At 32.8% G+C, this 20,078-nt stretch overlaps 2 pseudogenes across 2 annotated transcripts in view; both read right to left on the reverse strand.

Moving 5' to 3' along the window:
- The window catches only part of LOC144573610 (receptor-like protein kinase FERONIA pseudogene), a 102,056-nt pseudogene that overhangs the window by 36,255 nt on the left and 45,723 nt on the right, over positions 1 to 20,078 (reverse strand). The window lies entirely within an intron of this gene.
- LOC144573607 (receptor-like protein kinase FERONIA pseudogene) lies at positions 5,385 to 8,415 on the reverse strand (annotated as a pseudogene). The gene has a single exon (XR_013518043.1). The product of XR_013518043.1 is annotated as a receptor-like protein kinase FERONIA pseudogene (transcript).

The raw sequence follows: 20,078 nt of genomic DNA on the forward strand, positions 1-20,078 counted from the left end.
GGTTTTTTCTTACTTTCAAGAATTTTCAAATTTAATTGAAAATCAATACAATGTTAAAATTAAAATTCTTAGAACCGATAATGGAACGGAATTTGTAAATCAAAGTTTTTCAAACTTCTTGAAACAAAAGGGAATCGTACATCAAACAACTTGTGTTTATACTCCACAACAAAATGGAATTTCCGAAAGAAAAAACCGTCATCTACTTGAAATGACAAGAGCACTTATGTTTCAAACCAATGTTCCAAAAATCTATTGGTCGGATGCCGTTCTTACCGCAACTTATTTGATAAATAGATTGTCAAGTGTCGTTTTAAAAAATAAAAGTCCATTAGAAATTATTTACCAAAGAAAAATAATTTTTAATCACCTAAGAATTTTTGGATGTACATGTTATGTACACAAAAATAAAAGAGATAAATTAGACCATACTTCTATAAAGGCTATTTTTCTAGGATATTCATCTCAAAAGAAAGGTTATAAATGCTATGACCCTATAAATAAAAAACTTTATATTTCTAGAGATGTAACATTTTTTGAAAACGAGCCATATTTTAAAAACAAAGATAAGATTGATAATCAAATTAGTACAAATGACTTTGTCATTCCTATGTCTACTAATCAAATTATTGAGCAAAGAATTGTAGGAAATGATGAAGAAGAAGAAATGGAAGAAAGTGATAACACCTCTCAAAATGGAGCGGAGGAAGAAGAAGAAGAAGAAGAAAACGTTGAAGAAGAAAATATTGAAGAAGGTGGAAATAATGAAGAGGAACCTAGGAGGAGGTCAACTCGTCATCGACAACCATCAACAAGGTTACGAGATTTCGTAACCTATAAGGTTCAATATCCTATTGAAAATTTTATTTCATATAAAAATATTTCAAAATCCCACCGTGCATTTATTAGTTCACTTTCTAAAATAGAGGAGCCAAGAAATTTTGAGGAAACCATTAACCAACCGGTGTGGTATAAGGCTATGGAAGAAAAACTTCAAGCGTTAGAAAAAAATGACACATGGACCATTGTACCATTACCAAAAAATAAAAAACCGGTTGGATGCAAATGGGTCTATAAAATAAAATATCAAAGCGATGGATCTATAGAACGGTATAAAGCCCGGCTAGTTGCCAAAGGGTATACCCAAACATATGGTATTGATTACCAACAGACCTTCGCTCCGGTAGCAAAGATGAACACCATAAGGATATTACTTTCCATAGCGGTAAATAATGGGTGGAGTTTATATCAAATGGATGTTAAAAACGCATTTCTTCAAGGAACACTTGAGGAAGAGGTTTATATGACCCTACCACCGGGTCATGTAAAAGAAAAAAATACTAACCTTGTTTGTAGGTTAAAAAAATCAATTTATGGACTTAAACAATCTCCAAGGGCATGGTATGGAAAACTTTCTCAATTTTTAATTTTTCTTGGTTTTAAAGTAAGCCAATCGGATACCTCACTATTTTCAAAGCATGAAAATAATGATACCACAATTGTCCTTGTTTACGTTGATGACATAATTATAACCGGAAACAATTGTGAAAAAATTAACAATGTTAAAAAACACTTAAAAGAAAAATTCGAAATTAAGGATCTTGGTAGACTTAAATATGTTTTAGGAATTGAAATAGCTCATTCTATCAAAGGATTTTTTATTTCGCAAAGAAAATATACCATTGACATTCTAAAAGAAACGGGAAAATTAGGATCCAAATCGGCCTCAACACCAATTGATAGCAATTATAAGTTAAATCTTGAAGAAGGGAAACCATTGGAAGATATCAACCAATTCCAACGACTTGTAGGTAAGCTAATTTATCTAACGGTAACAAGACCAGATATATCATTTGCGGTAAGCCAAATTAGCAAATTCATGCACGCACCAAGAAAACCTCATTTGGATGCAATTGATAGGATTTTAAGATATTTAAAGAAATCACCTGGAAAGGGTGTATTGATGAAAAATAATAAATCTAATGATGTATGTGGCTATTCCGATGCAGATTGGGCCGGGAGCTTTGATAGAAAATCAACAACTGGCTATTGCACATTTGTAGGAGGAAACTTAGTCACATGGAAAAGCAAGAAGCAAAATGTTGTGGCACGATCAAGCGCGGAAGCGGAATATCGTGCCATGGCATCCACCGCAAGTGAACTCACGTGGATTAAACAATTGCTTGAAGAGTTGAACTTCAAAATTGACAAGCCAATGAAGATGTTTTGTGATAACAATGCGGCAAGGCACATTGCTTCAAATGCCGTATTTCATGAAAGAACAAAGCATATTGAAATTGATTGTCATTTCATAAGAGAGAAAGTACAAGCAAAAGAGATTGAAACCCCTTATGTGAAGAGTCAAGACCAATTAGCCGATATCTTCACCAAGGGACTAATTCCGAGAATGTTTGAAGAAATAACGAGCAAGCTAAGATTAATCGACATTTATAATCCTAGCTTGAGGGGGAGTGTTGAAGAATAAAATAAACTAGAAGGGTTAAATTGTAAAATAAAGAGAAGGGTAAAATTGTAATTTAGAATAGTTAGAAATGAACCGTTGGAATGTCAACGGTAAATAGAAAGGGAGATATATATACTCACTGTATATGCTTTAGATATACATAAGAAAAATCAGAAAATCTCTCATCTCTGTCTCTATAAAAATTATCACAATACATCAGCTAAAATAATCCCAGCAAAATTTTTAATTTTAGAAATTCATTAAAAATAATATAAAAAATATAGATAGTCTGAAAATTTCTATTTAATAGAATAATTCGGTTCTTTTATGCATTTAATGCATAAAAAAACCAAAGCATTTCCTCTGATCTGCCACAAAAGTTTCTGAAATATTTTTTTAATATCAAATTGAAAAGATAATAATTAAAAGAGGATAGGTAAAAAAGAAATTTAGAAATACAAAACCAGATATAAGGAGTTGCTTTGTACCAGAGCTTTGATATCGATTCCTTGAAATTGAGGTTTTTTATTAATGGAAATTGGGAAAGTGTACCCACTTTTATTAAAGGGGGAATTTCGTGTATACCCCTCAAAAACGTTGAAATTACGTATTTCTCTCTCTAAAATTCATAATATCATATTTACCCTTCTAAACTTTGAAAATTCACATATTTACCCTTTGCAATTTTAATATATATCAAATATACCCAAAATTTGAATTAATCATGTTTAATATTTTAAAAAGTATAATTAATCACATAACTCAGTTTCTGACCTCTCTATTGTCATGTTTGAACTCTATTTTATGTTTGACCCATGTTTTCTTTCGTCTCTCTTTGTTGCTCCACTTGTTCTTTTTCTTTTTCTTTTTGTTCTGTTTCCATTGTTCTTCTCTATTTTTACTTTGGGTCTCATCAACAGAGTATGAGAGCTTGCAGAATAGTATGATTGGCTTTAGCGTACTATTTGGTTCATGTAGCAGATGTGAATAAAGGTGGAAGTTTCTTGAAAATGGGTGTAGTGTATGGAAGATATTAATGAAGGTAGGGAGCAATGTCATGTATAGAAAGGTTTTGAGGACAAGATAGTAAAGGAGAAGAGTAGAGAAAGGTGAGTGCTGATAGTCTCAGTTTCATAGAGCAGGGAAGGAATGGTCGGACATTTCAACGAACAGGTGGTGTGCATTCCTCTCAATCGACCTGGTGAATTTCAAAGGCAACGATTTCAGCAGGCTTGCTTCTCCGGGTTTCTAGCATGAAAATGTCACGTGAATTTTCACCCAAGGCACGTAGAGTTTTAGCGTCAAAGAAGGAGACTTCTTGACGCAGGAGTAGGATCGTAATATTAATTAAGTGATTAATTAATCATATTCTATAGAAGATTAACATAATTAAGATGAGTTTTAAGTAAATTGGGTAAGGACTAATTTAAGGATGAGGGATTCCCAGATCGGCTCATCTGTACTTAGCTTAGTATATTAGAAACTCTTTTGTTATTTCTTTATTTAGAAAAAATATCAAGGGATAAGAGATACTTCATGATTCAAATGAGTTTAAGTTAATCTTAAATAAGATTAAGACATTCTCCCAAAAAAAGAAATTAATCAAAAAAGGAAAGGATAAGTGATGATAGAAAAATAACTTTTTCTTTGTTAGCCCTATCTATAAGAGGAGAACATATGAAAAATGTAATTGATTTTTTCGTTTTCTTGGGTCACTGGTCATTAGCCGGTCTGGTCACTGGTCACTGGTATATTTGTGAGTTTTGTAAGTTTAGAAGGGTAAATATGATATTATGAATTTTAGAGGAGAAAATATGTAATTTCAACTTTTTTGAGGGGTATACACAAAATTCCCCCTTTATTAAAAAAAAGAGAAAATAAATACGAAACCAGTCATAAACTGGAGAACACTATAGTCCATAGCGTTCTCACTGCAAAAAAATAATTTTGAACGCCACGGTTTATGACCTCTAGACTTCAATTAAAAAAAGTCACACACACATATATGTGTGTGTGTATGGCTATTTTATAAAAGAAATACATATTACTTTATTTTTCACATATAATTATGTGACTTTATTTAATACAAGAATACATATGTATGACAAGTAGGGGTGGCAAAAAAATTCGCAGTTCGTGATTCGATTTGAGTTTGATTTGAGTTTAGTTCAATTCAAAATTAGTTTGTTTTGAAACAAATCAAATCCAGTTCGGTTTGAACCTTATTCAAATCAAACTCAAACTAGATATAATTCGTTCGAAATTGATTCGCGAACTATTTAGATTCGAATCTCAAATAATACAACTAATGGATTCAATCATTAATTTTAATAATGCATGAACCAAATTTATATCACAGCTCAAAATTATTAATATAATGATAACTTATAATAGAAAAATATTTCAACAACGTAACAAATTAACAATAGAATAAGTTTCATTTGACTAGGTTCATGCCGTGATTTTAATCAATCTAGCAGCATAAAAGGTAAGAAAATCTTGAACTAGCTCATAATTAATTGGTGTAAATTCGTGAAAGGTAAAAGAAAAACCGTGTGAATTTTGTACCGTGAGAAAAAAATTAATGCATAAATTACCCGTATAACTAGGGCTGACAAATAAACACTCCAAATACAAAATTTGATCTATCAAAGAAACACTCCAAATAGGTATGAGCTAAAAGAAGATTCCATATTGAAAAAGTACCAACCAAAAAAAATCATGCTCAATAGGCCAGAGAAACTTAGAAAATCACACTACATAATTGTGCACCTTTTTTTTTATTTCCAATTTGCAAAATAGTAAAGAAAAGAAAAAAAAAACAGGAAGCCTCCAACAAAACACATCCAGGTTATTCACACGGAAAAATTTGATTGAAGAGCTATATATTGATTGCAACTCCATTACTAACCACTGAAACAATATCAAGTTCTTCGTAATCTTACATAGACAAATATATATAATAGAAGTAACAGACTCAATATAAAAAAAAAAAAGGAACAAAAATATACTAGAAGCCTTAAGCAATAGGTGCATCATGATCCATCTTTAAACATTAGCAGATGCAGTTCATTAAAATCAAAAGAAAATTTATTTGATAATCAGTACCTATTTACTGAATTATGTAAAAATGAACAAGAAAATTTTACAGTAATTATCACCGTCCCTTCGGGTTTATGATCTCCGAGAAAACAGAACTCGGCATGAGCCTGTCAGAATCTGTACTCGCAATGCTCCTCCCTCCCATGCTCATAGTTGTATTTGTAGTGCTAGTTGATTCTGAAGTAGGTTCATCAGCTAGCTCTTTCTTTCTGCGAATGACAGCTGGCGTCTCCTCTCCAGAGGTGGTCCCGCCAACTACACTCCCGCTTTCTTCTGCATTTATTTGCAATTGCAGTGCAAATTCTAAATTCCAAAGTACATCTCCAATGCTTGGTCGGTCAATACCTTCATCAGCCAAACACTGCTCGGCTGTCTCAGCATATTTTTTTAAGCATTGAGGTGCAATTTTGCCTCTTAGGTATGAGTCTATTATCTCTTCTATAACACCCTTTCTCTGACAAAACAGGGCCCAATCTGCCAGGTTCACTTGTTGTTTCGGTACATCACCGCTTATTATCGGTGGCCTTGCACACAATACTTCAAACAAAACCACACCGAAGGAATACACATCAGATTTTTCGGACAATTGTTGCCTTCTGAAGTAGTCGGGGTCCAGGTACCCGAAGCTCCCTTTGACTGCTGTGCTCACATGCGTGTGGTCCAATGTGGGTCCTATTTTTGACAATCCGAAATCTGACACCTTCGCCACCCATTTTTCATCTAAAAGAATATTGGTAGTTTTCACATCACGGTGAATTACAGTATGTTTTGCGCCTGTATGGAGGTAGTGCAGCCCACGAGCAGCACCAATGCAAATTTCGAGCCTCTGTCTCCATGTTAGTGGTGCAGGTGCACTCTGGGTTTTGTAGAGGTGCTCTCGGAGTGTTCCATGGGCCATATAGTCGTATACTAATATCATTTCATTTTCCTCTTCACAGTAACCAATAAGTGAGACAAGGTGGCGATGACGAAGCTTGGACAACAACTCAATCTCGGTTTGAAATTCATGTATCCCTTGCTCGGATAACGGGTTGCCCCGCTTAATTGCAACCTTAGTCGATCCATTATCAATTTCACCCCGGTAAACTTTTCCAAACCCTCCAACACCGAGAACTAAGGCTTCATCGAATCCATTCGTGGCTGCCAAAATCTCGTGAAAAGAAAAATATCGGCAAAGCTTAGCTGGTAAAGAAGAGTTATGGCTACCTGTACCTGTACCGTTACCAGTACTGGTACCTGTACTAGTGGTGTTTGTCTTCCTTGAGACATCAGATTGGGAATTTGAAACTCCATAAAAAGAGAGTGGAGTGAATACAGTCGCTTCTTCACTTACCTTTCCCTCTTCAGACACCTTATCCTTCTTTGTCTTCTGTTTGTAAATCATAAACAAGCAAATACAAACAATGAAAGAGAGAAGCAAAACACTGCCAACCACACCAGCAATAATCGCCGTGACCCTTCCTTTTGACTCTTTATGCTTGTTGTTAAAAGTCTGAGATGGATCCAATATCTGGGGTACCGGGTTCAAACCTGCAAGGCTGTTTTCGGCCTTGCTCATCTTAAACACCTCAAGACCATTCAATATTGCATCAAAGTACTCAGTTTTTGTCGAAAGATCCGGGTGAAGTGCGACCCACATATCCATTTGACCCAACCCACCAGTAGTAACCACATAATCCATGTAAGTGGGTATACCGATTCCTCCACTGTATGCTATAACATCGAATTGGCTTTGTGCTGTCTGGTTATTAATGTAAATAAAGAATACCCGCTGGTTAGGCTTGGTCATCGGGTATTGTATCTCGCAAAAATGGAATCTGAGGAGGTAATTGAACCCAGCATCTACTTTTAGGATCCATGTGAGATTGTAATTCAAGTTGATTTGTGGGTTTGGACCCATTGATCGTGCCGTCTCGTACACTTGAACTGGTGCAATATATTTTGGAATATCTGGTGGATATTCAATTGTCACATTAGTGTCATTTTGAAAGGTGACACCAAAAGCTGCACCAAAAAGATAGTTTGAGTCGTCATCCCATGAGCGGTACAAACCTGAGTCTTCAGAAGGAGCTAAGGGCCGTCCGCCTACATTGAGCTGGTACATTGTTTGGAAAGCCATACCTGGGTCATACTCAAACGGGGTATTAATACCATTGGCATAGTAAGTTCTTTGAGAACTGAAGATATCAGGAGACGACATGATCTCAATTCCATTTATAAATGCATATGCCTTTGGTTGCTTCGTAGATGGTGCAAATGTTAAATTTAGAGTAGTTGAGGTGACATTGATTGAGAACTCCCGAACAAGGTGATCATAGTCCAATGAGGTCACGGTTATCCAAGCACTGAAATTGGAGAGTAGAGTGTAGGGGCCCGCAGTGACAGCGAAATACGAGTCGGAGGCAATGAGGTTTGAATAGTTGGTAGGATAAAAGTAGAGGCGGAGGAAGTAGCGGCCGGGAGAGAGAGGGAAAGTGTAGGTATAATTTGAGGTGAAGATACGGGCATTACTGTACGGTGTGGTCGGTACCGATGGGTTTCCATATGGGATAGGTGAAGTTTGGCTGGCTTTTTGAGAGATGTAATTTGTTTTACTGTCTCCAATCCATGTGAGGTTGTTAACATTGTCTAAGCTGGTTTCTGATGTGCCACAACTTAGTAGGATGTGAGTAGAATTGGCACTAGAGTTGGCCGCAAGAGCTGGGACGGTGAAATAGAATGACAACAGAGGAGCCCCAAATATTAAGAGGACAGAAAGAAAGGTTGCGTAATTCATTTTTTACATGAATTGGGGTCTTGGTTAGTGGTGAAATTTGGAGGGTTGAATAGTTTTCTGAGTAGAAGAATTATCTGTAAAAAACATAGTGTCAGGTGCGAGAAATTAAGTAAACATATCAAAAATTGAAGGAAGAAACTAAGAAAGGGTTTACCTGAGCAGAGAGAGATGAGAGAAGTAGACAAAAAAGCTTCCTCTGCGTCTAGTGTTGAGTGCTATACTGCTATCTATGCGAAACTGGTTATTGATTAAAGTCTTAAAAAAAAAATTCTTAGAACATGCACGGTTCAAGTGGAAATGGCACTTTATAGATTCTTTTTTTATTCTTAATTCCAGTATGGGTTTCACGTGGACTTGTGGTGTATCCAAACTTGTAACGAGTTGATATCAATTACAAATGTATTCATACAAACGAGAGAAGCATAATGTTCCTGATGATTTAAGAAATTATATAATCAAACTACATCTTCTTTTTATTAATGGAAATTGGGAAAGTGTACCCACTTTTATTCAAAAAAGAAAAGAAATACAAAACCAGCCATAAACTGAAGCGTCCAGCAGGAACGCTATAGTCCATAGCGTTCTCACCGAAAAAAAAAAAAAGAAAAAAAAAATCTAGATTACCATAAAATAGGCCATTTAGGTGAGAGCAAAAAAAAATAATAATAATAATTGAACGCCACAGTTTATCACCTCTAGACTTCAATTAAAAAAAATTCACTTATATATGAGTATATGACTATTTAATAAAAGAAATACATATTACTTTATTTTTCACATATAATTAGGTGACTTTATTTAATAAAATAATACATAGGTATGACGAGTATATAAACTTATGATAAATTTATCTACATGTCGCATTTCCGCTACGATACAATTTTATCTCAACACAACACGATATGTGACTTATGATTCTGTCACGACTTATATAGTTCAGATGATATAGTTTTGTCATGTTATGGTATGACATGTGACTCGAGTCATGTGCCGTGAATTGCATGTTCCTTGTTATGATTATCCTTTGAGAATCAATATGGCTGAGTGATTCCATGTGTATATGGCTTATAGTGATTCCACAATTCAAAATGCTGTGTGAACCTTCTTGGCTGGAAAGTGACCCCAAATTTGCAATTGCACTTTGTACCAGAAAAGAGAATATTTGTTTGGCATTAATTGATGTAGATTAGGCTTTGGCAAAGCAAAATTTGATATATCAAAGAAACACTCCAGATAGGTATGAGCTAAAAAGCAGATTCCAACCAAAAAAATCATGTTCAATAGGCCATAGAAACTTAAAAAATCACACTACATAATTGTGCACCTTTTTTTATTTTCAATTTGCAAAATAGTAAAGAAAAGAAAAAAGCAGGGAAGCCTCAAACGAAAGACATCCATGTTATCCATTACTAACCACTGAAACAATAGGCAACAAACTAAATATCAAGTTCTTGGTAATCTTAGTTAGACAAATATATATATATATATATAATAGAACTATCTGACTCAATATTAAAAAAAAAGAAGAAGAACAAAACTTAACTAGATGCCTTAAGCAATAGGTGCATCATGATCCATCTTTAACCATTACCAGATGTAGTTCATTAAATATACTGGTTATTGATTAAAGTCTAAAAAAAATCCTTAGACCACGTTTTTTAGTGGGAAGGGCACTTCATAGATTTTTTATTATTCTTAATTCCAGTGCGGGTTTTACGTGCACTTGTGGTGTATCCAAACATGTAACGAGTTGATATCAATTACAAATGCGTTCATATAAACGAAAGAAGCATAATGTTCCTGCTGATTTAAGAAATTATATAATCAAACTACACACGGATATTATAATGATTTAAAAATAATATTTAGGTAACTCATGTAATTTAATTAGAGTATGAAACGGGTTCATTTAATCACAAACTTTATGACTCAGATAAAAATGTGGCGCAATGTAAATGAAAAAATAATTTATTATTTTTGTAAAGACAGGAATAAAGAAGTTCAGATTCGAAGCGCAATTGTTGTCTAGTGGTGGGGACCACAAGTCGTATTAAGTCTAGTGGCTTGACTCTTAGAATTTAAAAAGACTACAAAATGCGCTCCTCGAATCTCCATCCCAGCAATTTTTAAAATTTTAGTAATTCATTAAAAATAATATAAAAAAAATATAGAAAGAACCAAATCATTTTCCTCTGATCTGCCACAAAAGTTTCCGAAATATTTTTTAAATATAAATTCGAAAAAGAGGAGGGTTCAAATGCACCCAAATGCACCCTATCTTTCAAATCTTATTTCTCCGTTTTCAAAGTTTGAATAGTCAATCCGAACCGTTAGATATGATCTATATATTAAGATGTGCTTGGAGACCAAATTTTACATTTTTTGGAATTTTTTTACTATTTATTAAGCCACTTTGAAAATCGCTGATTTTACATTTTCTGGACCATTGGATCAGCGATTTTCAAAGTGGCTTAATAAATAGTAAAAAAATTTCAAAAAATGTAAAATTTGGTCTCCAAGCACATCTTAATATGTAGATCGCATCTAACGGTTCGGATTGACTATTCGGACTTTGAAAATGGAGAAGAAAGATAGGGTCCATTTGGGTGTACAAAAATTTGGGTGCATTTGACCGAAATTTTTAAAAATACCATGTTTTTTAAATTATTAAACCAAAACACCAATTTCGGCTCGAAATTATATTTTTCGCATGGCCGCTTCCCGGGGAAGCGGGCACTTGGAACTGGGCCGCTTCGAGGGGAAGCGGGCACTTGGAACTGGGCCGCTTCGAGGGGAAGCGGGCACTTATTTGGGCTGCTTCTGGGCCCAGCGGGCTGGGCCGCTTTGGGGGCCAGCGGCCACATTGATTTTGCTTTTTTTTTTTTTTTTTTTTTGTGGAAAACAAATTTTTTTTGTTTATTAAAATATTAGAAATATTGAATATATTTCTTTGAAAATAGATAAAATACAATATAATTTGATTTATTAGAAAGACTGCAACAAATAACTCGGATCAATATTTTTCAGGCCGAATTTTTCGCGGCTGTAAGAAAAATTAATATATTGCTTTATGTGTTATTGGAAAATAATAAAAATACTTAGATTCTGAGTTATTGATCCCGGTTCAAAAGTCACTTCTAGGTAATCCAGAAAATATTGTGATCCTTCTAGTACATTTAATTTATAAAAAGTTGTATCTATTTTTGAAAAAAATCAAAATCTTTAATTTATTTAATTATTGTTTTTCAAAAAGAATTATCAAAATAGATACAACTTTTTATAAATTAAATGTACTAGAAAGGTCACAATATTTTCTGGATTACCTAGAAGTGACTTTTGAACCAGGATCAATAACTCAGAATCTAATTATTTTTATTTTTTTCCAATAACACATAAAGAAATATATTAATTTTTCTTACAGCTGCGAAAAATATTGATCCGGGTTATTTGTTGCAGTCTTTCTAATAAATCAAATTATATTGTATTTCATCTATTTTCAAAGAAATATATTCAAAATTTCTAATATTTTAATACAAAAAAAAATTCTGTTTTCCAAAAAAGAAAAAAAGAAAAAAAAGAAAAAAAGAAAAAAAAGAAAAAAAAAGAGAGGCAAAATCAATGTGGCCGCTGGCCCCCAAAGCGGCCCTGCCCTCTGGGCCCAGAAGCGGCCCAAATAAGTGCCCGCTTCCCCTCGCAGCGGCCCGGTTCTAGCTGGCCGCTTCCCCTCACAGCGGCCATGCGAAATTTAATAATTCCAGTCCAATTTGGTGTTTTGGTTTATTAATTTTAATAAAATGGTATTTTTAAAAATTTCGGTGCATTTGAACCCTCGTCTTCGAAAAAATAATAATTAAAAAAGGATAGGTAAAAAAAGAAATTTAGAAATACAAAACCAGATATAAAGAGGTGCTTTGTACCAGAGGTTTGATATCGAGTAGAACTACGGTGTTCTTAAGTTCACCAAATTTTTTGGTGAACTCAAGTCTAAAACCCGTTAAATCGGATTTAAACTACGAATTTTAATTAAATCGTTGAGACCCGCCTATCTTACGAGTCCAAACCGTTGAGATTCGCCTATTTTACGAGTGATGCGTCTACATATAAAAATTTTAAACATTCGAATTAATTTAGTATAAAGGGAAGCGGTCAAAATTAGAAGCTTAATAAATTAATTTTGATGCATTTATTTTTGGAACGTTTTTTGACCGCTTGACTTTATACTAAATTAATTCAAATGTTTAAAATTTTCACATGTAGACGCATCACTCGTAATGTAGGCGGTCAACGGTTTGGATTTGTCATTTGAAACTAATTTTGATGGATTTTAGACTTGAGTTCACCAAGAAGCTTGATGAACTTAAGAACACCCTAGTTCTACTCTTGATATCAATTCCTTGAACTTGTGGTTTTTTATTAATGGAAATTGGGAAAGTGTACCCACTTTTATTCAAAAAAGAAAAAATTGAACATCACGGTTTATGACCTCTAGACTTCAATTAAAAAAAATATCACATATATATGACTATTTAATAAAAGAAATACATACTACTTTATTTTTCACATATAATTATGTGACTTTATTTAATAAAAAAATACATATGCTTGACGAGTATATACACTTATGATAAATTTATATACAAGTCTTATTTCTGCTACAATATAATTTTGTCTCAATACAACATGATATGTGATTCATGGTTCTGTCACGATACATTTTTGTCATGTTACGGTACGACATGTGACTTCAAGTCGCGTGCCGTGATTTGCGTGTTCCTTGTTATTATCATCCTTTGAGAATCAGTATGGCATGCGAACTGGTCTGATCACAGTACACGATCACGCGTTATCAAAATCATTACATCCTTATCTTAATTTCTAACTTAAGTTAGTTTATTCAATCAAGATTAAGATCTAACGGCGCGTAACCGTGTGCCGTGACAAAACTAATTCCATGCCATACCAATTTTTTTGAAGAATAATCACAACGAGGAACACTCAAATCATGACATGCGACTTGGATCACGTATTATGCCATGTTGTGACAGAACTGTATTATAACAAAATCTAACGTCACGTGTTGTAACATAACCGTATTGTGGTAACATGTTATATAAACTACCCGTAAATTTATATACTATTCATACATACTAATTAAATAAGGAAAATTTTGAATTAGAGTATTGATGCCATAAACCGAGGCGTTACAACCTTCTCTTAAGCATTGCCGACTTCCTTATCTTTCACAAAAGATACCACTGTGTCTACATTTTTTTTTTTTTTTTTTTTTAAAAACGGATATAGAAGCTATCTGGTGTTACAGACTGTGTCTACATTCTCAGAAAACAAAATTAAATGACCCACCTACTGACTAATTGAATGCGAATTGAACAATTTGCCTTCTCTGACTTCACATATCCGATACTCAAGGACATAGCGAATTAGGATTTTTTTTTTTAATTTCTAGCGATCAAAATGTATAGGTTTCTCGTTAACAACACTGATGACGCCATAGTTTATGACCGATTTCTCATTTTTAATTTGTTCTTACCAATCTTCATTTTAATTATTTTTTTTTATTTTCTATTTAAAATAGTTTTGGCAAAAATTCAGCACCGGCCACACAATTTACAGAAAATTTAAAGGAATTACTGAATCATTAAGTTTTCCTTCACAAAAATCTAGCACGAGCCACACGTCTAAACTTTCAATTTTTATGCTAATATCTCTCCTCCTTATTAAGGAGCTTAATATCTAGATCCTACAAGGTTCCTGATTTACTGATTTTTTTTTCAGAAGGATGCTTAGCCGTTGAATTTCCAGATCGCACATAGACGAATTTTCCAAATTATGTGCTTCAACACTTAAGCATGCACTGGTCGCGCCGCATATGATCCCAGCGCCCGTAGACCGCGCGCCGCACCCGTGGACCGTGCCTCTGAACAACGCACGTCGCATGCGGACCGAGCCTGTGCACCGCGCACCCTTCTTTTTTGTGCTGAAGGCGGGATTCGAACCCAGTTGGGTTTTGTTGGTGCCAAAATTCTTACCACTACACTAGAGTTCACGTGTTATCTTGTAGATAAATATAGTATTTAACTATTTTTCTCTACAAATTTGATTTAAATTATAATTATATAAATATCATATATAAATTAATAAAAAATATATATATTAATAGCTATATTGTATCTTTCATTTTTTGAAAATTGCCGTATCGCCGTATCCGTATCGTATCAGTATTATTATTGCTTTGAGATTTGTGCAGCACGTATTTGAACGGTTGATTTTCAAAAATATCACACAAATAATGAAATAATGAAATAATGAAACGCTTGATCTTCTTCATTTTATAATATTTTATAATGAAATAATCTGTTTCCGTTGCAATGCACGGGTACGATGCTAGTTTAATTTTATAGTTATTGTTATTATTAAACTAAATTCTTTAACATGTTTTGAAACATAAAAGATGAGAAACTACATGCGATAAATTAAAATTTCATTCAAAATTGGACAAATAAGGTTCAAATTATATAAATCAATAACATATGTTTGGATCAGTGTTCTAAATAGCTAGCTATAACGGTTTTGGACCTAGAAAGCTAAGCTACGGAGTAAAACTGCGCTAATCGAGCTACGGCCGCTATAGAGGTAATAGCGGTCCGCTATGCTACATGGGCTTATGATTTTACAATTTTAATGGGCTTTAATGTCAAGATGAGCTTTTTTTACTTTGTCAAGCTATATCAATTCAATGGAACATGTGCGGACTATACCATTATATCAATTAAATTTTGTATCATGCATTAATATATGGTAGTGGTATATTTTGAATATAAAATATATCGATTGTTTTTGAATTAGGGATATTTTGAATGACAATTTGAACTTTGTATTGATTTAATATGAATATTAGAATTTCTTAATCAATTTGGTGTTTTTTTTTCTTGATGAGACATGTTTACTATTAGTAGAAATATAAAATATAATTTTTGAAATAAAAAAACGCTATTTATGATAGCTTTTGCTATAGCTGCGCTATTGCTAAAGTTTTTTTTTTTGGTCTCCCAGCTATGCCGCTATAAACGCTATTTAGAACCTTGGTTTGGATGGAGAGTCGAGGAAGAAATGGGATGTGAAGAATAGAAAGGAATGGAATGGAATAGAAAACAAGATTAATATATTTAACTTCTTCGTGTTTGGATGATTAATGAGGAAAAATAAATTTAACTTTTCTTTCCGTCTTATTTCTTATTTGGTTTATTGAAATTTAGAAGATTAATGAGAAATTTGATGGCAGTTGTAGAATTATGACAAAAAACTTGTATGAGAATTATATATGTAAGACTAGTATTGTGCCCGTGCGTTGTAACGGAAACATATTATAATATTGAATATAATATAAATAGAACTTTTTGTTTGGCACTCACATAAATTAAAAAAATATATATTTAAATGAAAATAAAAGACACAAATGAGAAAAAATAGATATTCAAATAATAAATAACAATAAAAGATACAACAACAAAGGAAAAAAAAGGAACAAAAATAATATGAATTTTTTTTTGAAGTATCATTGCGGTTTAATATCTAATTTTCTCCACAAGCAAGATAAGTTATTAAACGATTTAGAGGAGAAATAATATGTAAATAAACAAAATTGGGAAATATATGATTAAACAATTCAAATAAGGATTATTTTCCTACATATATATTCAGATCTGAAAGATATGATTGTTTCAATTAACACAAGATCTGCTATTCATCTATTCATAAAGATACAATAGCCTTAAACAAAATCCGAAAAGATATGATAGTTTCTATTTGTATTGTCGAAACTATGGAGGAATAGGAGAAATGAAATAGAGGAAACAGAGAAATAAGAAAATAATTTAATTGCAGGAATTGGAGATAGTTATAAAGAGAAATAAGAAAACGGATCGTTAGGGATTCATTCAATTTTAATTATGACAAACCATATAGCAGTTATTGTGGCGAGTTTGTTTTTAACTAAATTTAGATTTCTACACATATTATGTGATTGAAAAGTTAATATTCAATTTGAAAATTCATCTTTTAATCTTAGTCATTGGCAAATCAAGACAACTGCGTGAATAATATAATAATGGAGATATAGGGGTTAGGCATTTGTGTTATTTTTTTTTTAAATATTTGAAACAAAATTTCTTTACATCCGTTATATCTCAAATTGAAAGAAAAATTAATTTTATTAATTACAATGATATAAAGTTATACCTTTCACCTCCTGTATCCTTTACCTCTGACATAATTTTATCAACCAAACACAATTTGACAAAAAAAAAAAAAAAAATTCATCCCATTCCCTTCATTCCTCTACTCTCCATCCAAACAAGGTGCAACGTTAACCCAAGTTGAAAGCAGTATTTAATAGACTGGATATCTATGCGTTGAACGATTGCGAGCTGTACAGCGATCCTAATTTCCTATTCGTGACAAGAATAATGCGTCAAAAATCCTTTTTTTGTCACTTTCTCCTTCAATTACTACAAAATAACTTCTATAACATGTGCGTAATCAAATTAACTACTATTAAACTAAACCAGACTACGATTCAAGCCTAAGGAGGCTTACTTTTGAGAACTAATTAATTAGTATGTAGTATCAATTATCACAATCAAGTATATAATTTTGGATGCCACGTGTCAAGTTCAGGTTCAAGCATCAAGAATAGCTGTTACTTTATCTATTACATATATAATCGTAATTTTTGATGAAGAAGGTATCAAAATTCTACCAGCTGAATCTATAATGGAAACAACAAAGTTTGCATCATAGTGACAAATGAATTATTTCGAGTTCGGTTCGGCGAGGTCAAAGTTTCGTGTTTCGGAAATAATTTGAGTATAATTCGAGAATAATTCGGAATTATTCGGACCAGAAATCTTAGTCTTAAAAGAGAGCAAATATATATATATATATATATATATATATATAGAGATGGGCTATGGTGCATTGCAATGCATAGGCCATAGTGTGCATTGGACCATAAATCACCGATTCAAAGTCCAAATGACCGATCCAAACCGTTCATCTTGTTCTCCATATTAATATGTGTTTGGAGACCAAATTTTATATTTTTTGAAATTTATTTACTATTTATTAAGCCACTTTGAAAATCGCTGATCCAACGGTGACTGTTTGGAACAGTAAAATCAGAAGCCACCGTTGGATCAACGATTTTCAAAGTGGCTTAATAAATAGTAAAAAAATTCCAAAAAATATAAAATTTGGTCTCCAAACACATATTAATATGGAGAACAAGATGAACGGTTTGGATCGGTCATTTGGACTTTGAATCGGTGATTTATGGTCCAATGCACACTATGGCCTATGCATTGCAATGCACCATAGCCCATCTCTATATATATATATATATATATATATATATATATATTCTAGAAAAAATTCGTAAAGTTTACAAATTATTCAGGTTTAATTTGATCAAAGGTCGGTTAATCGAATAATTCGGTGTTCGATTTGGCATCACCAAAAAAACAAATTATTCGAGTTTAATTCGCAAATAATTAGTGAATCTTGTGACTTTGATACTTTACATGACCATCAAAACTGCAAATAATTCAGGACTGTAACAGCAAAATACAGTCCAGCTGGAAATACAAAGACTCATTAGTTGTATAATGAAAAAGTAACAATGAATATTTTTTTTTAAAATTGAAACATAATACAAATGATTGGACTTATTACCTTTTCCTGATACAGCCTCATCTGGTTTTTCCTCCAATATCACGTTGAACTTGTCCATATCAATTACTACATATCATTAATTAACAAGCATTACAATTTTGTTATAATTTAGATAACCATGAGAAGGAGATATACATTAATTAGAGAAATGAAGCAATTCACGTGGGAATTCGAGATGTATGTCATCAATTATATTGGACCGCTCATCTTCATATATGAGCTCCAAAAACAGTAGCTCATCTTGATAGATTTGCGATCCCAAATAATTGATAACCTAAATCTCCACCCAATTATTAACTGTGAGAGGGAGTACTACTCGCAGATTTGAACTCAAACCTTAACCTTTGTGGTTATTGAAATGATCTACTAAATATTTGATCTAAATCCTTCATGTAGATGAACTGAAATGTTCAATAACCCCTTAAAATCACGTTCTTGGGTTATTGAACGTTCAAGTCCATCTACAAAGAAGGATAGATCAACATGCACCAAACCACAATATAAGCTCTTTCTCTCTCCCCCCCTATAAAACCCAATGAAATCTAAACATAAGCCTAAGGTCAAGAAACTTAAAACCAAAACTTAAAACTAAAACTAAAAATCAAACCCCCTGTATTATGACGTACGTACCTCAGAAAAAGCAAAACTCAAAACATAAAAATTAAAAAAAATATCAAAATATATGTAAAAAACTCTAAGACTTTAACCACAACAAAAACAGAAAAATCATAAACCTAAACCCAAAGACCTAAGGTCAGAAAAAAAAATCAAAACTTAAAACTAAAAATAAAAAATAAAAAAAATTGCTGGACCTCAACCTAAACCTAAACCCAAAAACCCCTTAAAAATAAACCTAAACCTAATTAAAGAACTAAGCTCAAAAAAAAAATTGAAACTAAAAATTTAAAATATATCAACATTAATTACAGTAACCCTCTAAGAAACTTTACCCCCTACAAAACCCCCTAAAAACTAAGCAGTATATAATAGAAAAATACTACAGTAAGATCTAGACCTAGGTATTTAATATATATCAGTAAAAAGCACTAGAAATTAAAACACTACATAAAAACTTAGTAAGATCGCGACCTACGTGCACAGAGAGTGCTAGCGAGGAACCTTAGGACTTAGGTGAGAGAGAGAGAGAGTAAAGTTGTGAAATTTGAAATTGGGGGAGTTGAAACGATCCAAAGTAAATATATATTGTTCTTTTAGGTTACAAATTATAAAATATAATAATTAATCTGTTTTACTGTCGGATTGTAACCAATGGTGATGTTAAACGAAAAGTCGGGACATGGCTTTCGAAGTCGCATACTTCAATTATAATAAATGCTATGCAAAGTTGGCCTAAATTATTGCGAATTTTGTGTTGTCAACTGGATGGTCCGATTTGTAATTATTTGAGTTAATATTCATGCTATTTCATATTTGACTTCTGGATTTAAACTTGAACTTTTATATTCATGCTCTTAATAAATACCTGACGGATCATATATGGGTATATCATATAGATGCATGCAATTAATTAATTAAAGAGTCTCTTGTATGTTATGTGTACATATATAATAGATGATTAGGAAATGTAATTGAATAGAAAAATTATTGTTACAAATTCATCATTGTTATTAACTAGTCTTTAGTTCTGGTCTTACGCAATGATGTTTGATTACATAAGTAATTTTTCGGACGATTTACTTCTCATTATCTTAGGGCTACTCACAACCGACGAGGCAGTGCGGACGTGCGTGTTGTCTAAGAGGTGGAACAACCTACTGTGGACCTCTTTGCCTTTCCTCAACATCAATGCTAGAGATTCTAATGCCCGATTTTCTATGGAGGGGATCATTGCTTTACTCCATAAGATTAAAGATGCCCGTATTATGGAGTTACACCTAAAGTGTGATCTGTGCCTGGTATCGTATTTTTTTTTACTTGTAACACTTCAGCAATTAGTTATATTTTAATGTATAAAAGTAATTATAATTT

This window comes from Carex rostrata, chromosome 21, assembly GCF_964058835.1.
Source record: "Carex rostrata chromosome 21, lpCarRost1.2, whole genome shotgun sequence".
Taxonomy (NCBI): domain Eukaryota; kingdom Viridiplantae; phylum Streptophyta; class Magnoliopsida; order Poales; family Cyperaceae; genus Carex; species Carex rostrata.